This window comes from Grus americana, chromosome 3 (assembly GCF_028858705.1).
Source record: "Grus americana isolate bGruAme1 chromosome 3, bGruAme1.mat, whole genome shotgun sequence".
Taxonomy (NCBI): domain Eukaryota; kingdom Metazoa; phylum Chordata; class Aves; order Gruiformes; family Gruidae; genus Grus; species Grus americana.
This window is the reverse complement of record NC_072854.1, coordinates 110,733,066-110,736,508: the sequence shown is the minus strand read 5'-3', so window position 1 is coordinate 110,736,508 and position 3,443 is coordinate 110,733,066.

The following is a 3,443-nucleotide window of genomic DNA, read 5'->3' as shown; positions in this document are numbered from 1 at the left end:
GCCAGGCCAGCGCTCCCGGAGCCTGTCCTGCCATGGCCGCAGCGCGGTGCTGAGCGGTGCGGCAGGACGGGCGGGGAGCCAGCGGCTGCAGCTCAGCGGCTGCGGCTGGGAGGCTCCTGAGAGGCGGTGTGCCACCGGGACAGCCCGTCCCAGCTCTCGCCCTGCTCTCCTCCAAGCCGTGGGCAGCAGCAGCAGAGGCTCCCGGGTGTCCCTGCAGAAGCACGTCCAGAGGCCGCTGCCCAGCGGGTGTCCTTGCTCCTCCCGCTGACGTCCTTCGTCCCTTGGGCTGCCCAACCTGCATGGCGACACTCAGGGGACAAGTGAGCAGAGCTGAAGCGGTTGCAGGAGGTTGCCGTTGTTTCCAAAACTCACCTGTTGAGCAGGAAAGTGCCCCTCCATTGCGAGATGGGGCCGGCGCAGTCCTTTGCTTGGGATCAGGCTGCAAGAAGCAGGCTGTGCTTAGAGGGCAGCCCCGCAGCAGAAAGGGCCACCGGCCAGCTGCCTCCCGTCACCAGCAGCCTGAGCGCGGCAGAGCCGGGACCCTCTGCCCTCCCGGGCTCTCTGCCCCGCGTGGCGGGTTTCCTCCCAGTGCCAACAGCCAGGACGTGCCGGCGTTCCTGGGGGCTCCCCAAACCTCTCCGCTCCCTGAGTAGCACCGCGGCACCCTCCCTCCCTCCCTCCCTCCCTCCCTCCCTCCCGCACAAGCTCAGCCCAGTCGGCGCACATCCCTGGCACCCCGGCACAGCCAGAGTTGGGGGGAAGGCAGCCATTCTCACCTCTGCCTGGCCCTCCAGCAGCCTCTCCAGGCTCCTGGCGCTGCACGTCCTCCACTGGGCAAGAGAGAAGGAGTGGCAGAAGGTGAGCAGCGATGCCTCTGCTGCTCCTCGGCTGCAGATGCAGCGCTCGGGGACAGAGCCCCGACCAGAGAGACGCTCACGGCATGGCGGCGGCTCAGCTGCTTCTCCAGGGGTTTGATGGTGGGGAGACGGGTCACCCGGGCTCTCTCTGCTCCTTCGGCTGTCCTGTGCACCGGGAAGGGATGGGGAGAGAGTTGCCTGAGCCCCAAGCTGCCTCTTCTGTCTTGTCAGGCAGCTCTGCCCGAGAGGTGCCCGCAGCTGCAGGGGCATCTGTCCCCAGCTGGGGAGCTGTGTTCCCCCGTCGGGCTGCGCCTGGAGCATCCCCCCGCCTCGCCCCCGGCTCACCCCAGCAGTGCGCCCAGCCACAGCTCCTTCAGCGCCCGGGAGCTGCCGAAAGAGAGGAGAGCGAGCGTCAGGCCCCACTGCCCCCCAGCCCGTGGGCAGAGTCGGGCGCCTGCACAGCCCTGCCCCGTGGGGAAGGACACAGGGGCAGGAGGACGCCCCGTGGGGCGGGACAGAGGCGCTGCCCAAGCGCTGGCTCCCTCTGTCCTGCCAGAGCAGCTGCAGTTGCCCTTCCCTTGTGGGGGCCAGAAGGTGCCCAGGGGATGCAGGATGTGGAAATGCCCCCCATCCGTCCCTGCCGGCGTGCTGCCTGCTCCGTGGCCAGGCTCTGGACGGAGGGCAGAGGCCATTCACAGGATGGCAGGGGCATGCTTGGGAACCTCTCCTGCCCTGCCTTTGGCTGCCAGGGGATGTGGCGCCTCGGCTCACCCGAACATGGCAACGCAGGAGCCGGTGGGCCAGGCGAGGATGATGGAGGTCCTGTCCTCACGGCTGCCTTCCTCCTCTTCTTCCTCCCCCGCCGCCTCCTCCCCGTGGCTCAGCACCCACAGCTGGTCCAGGGCCAGGCGGAGCTGTGGGCGCACGCTGGTGCCACCTCTGCAGAGAGGAGAGGCAGGCAGGGAGCTCCCTGGGGTGCCGCTGGCGCAGAGCCCTGTCCCCTACCCGCCGTTGGGAGGCACATTGGTGCGTGCAGCACCAAGGTCCCGGGGCCTGGGGCTGGTGCCCAGGTGTCCCCGCAGTGGTGCCGGGGCCAGGGATGGGGCAAAGGCAGCGGGGCGCTGAGGCTCTTACTGCAACTTGGCCACCACCAGCTCCTCTTGGAGGAGGAGAAGGCGCCTCTCGCTCCTCTTGCGGCCCCGGCTCAGCCGCACGTCCACGCTCAGCACCGCCTCGGCCTCGCTGAGAGCCTCCCTGCGGAGCAGAGAGCGGCGGGCATGAGCAAGGCGGCTGCTGCGGGGCATGGCCGTGCCCGCGTGTCCCCGAGCCGTGGGGGGAGCCTACCTGGAGCCGCAGCAGCAGTTGGCCTGGCCCATCCTGCCCGGGAGAGGAGGCCCCTCGCGGAGCACAGAGGAGGCGTCAGAGGCGGCAACAACCGGGATGGGAAGCGGGACACTGGTGCCGGTGCTAGTGGCTGCTCGGCCAGAGCCTGCCTCCTCGCAGCGCTGCTGCGTGCCAGCACGGCTCCGTGCTGCTGTCTGTGCGGGCCGTTGGCTCCAACTGACCAACGCTGGGAGCCCAACGGAAAGTGGGAGGAGCCCTGGGGGGGCACTGGGCTGAGGGTTCTCTCCAGGATGGCCATGGCTGCCTTGCACCGGGGAGCCCAGAGCAGGGCACAGCCCGGGGCAAGGACCACCTGCCTCCACCTGCTGGCACTGCCCCTTGCCTTGGGCTTCAGTGCGGCTTCCCGGCCTCCAGCTGGACGTGGTGCCACTGCTCAGCAGCCCCTGGGCCCGGCCGCTCAGCCACTTTTCCATGCAGTGCCCTGCTCCTCAGCCCACGGGGTGTTTGCTTTCTTCCAGTCCTCAGGCACATCTCCCTTTCAGGAGCCCGTCTGCCATCTCGCTCAGCCCTGGAGAGTGCAGCCCATCAGGGAGTTGTGCATTGGCACTGTGCTGAAGTCTTCTCTAATCTCCTCGTCTTCCACCTCATCCTAGCAGATCCTCTTGCGCTAAGGGTACCTCGACCTTGCTCCAGCCTTTCCCCCAGGTCTCGAGGGCCTGGGATGTCTGAAGGCTGGTCTTGCTAGGACCGTCATGCCCAAGGAGCATGGGCAGAACCTAGAGCAGCCTGAAGTGCTGGCATAGCCTCCTCGTGAAGGCCAGGAGAGTTTGAAGAGGGAGCAGAATCAGTCCCGAGATGTGACCGTTGGATGAGTTCTTGTGGCAGCAGGGAAGCGGGCACCGCCACTGTTGGCGTTTCCTTGTCCTGTGTGCGGTCCTGCCTTGCGGTGCTCAACAGCGCTGGTCTTTGCTTTTCCGTGGGGAAGCACTGGCAGCCTGGGCTTCCAGTCAGCACGAATGGCATGTGGCCAGCTGCTTAGCAAGGAGGTCCCTAAGGCACTGTGCCCGGGTCAGGGCTGTGCGTGGCTTTCCCCGTGCCTGGGGCATCCACAGTGCCTCCCAGCCTGCCTCCCTGCCTCTGCCTGCAGCTCTCCCTGGGCCACTGCGATGAGGGTGACAAGTGCATCTTACCTCTTTCCAAAATGGGAAGGCTGCCCCTTGTCCGGGGACAGGGAGAAAGAGG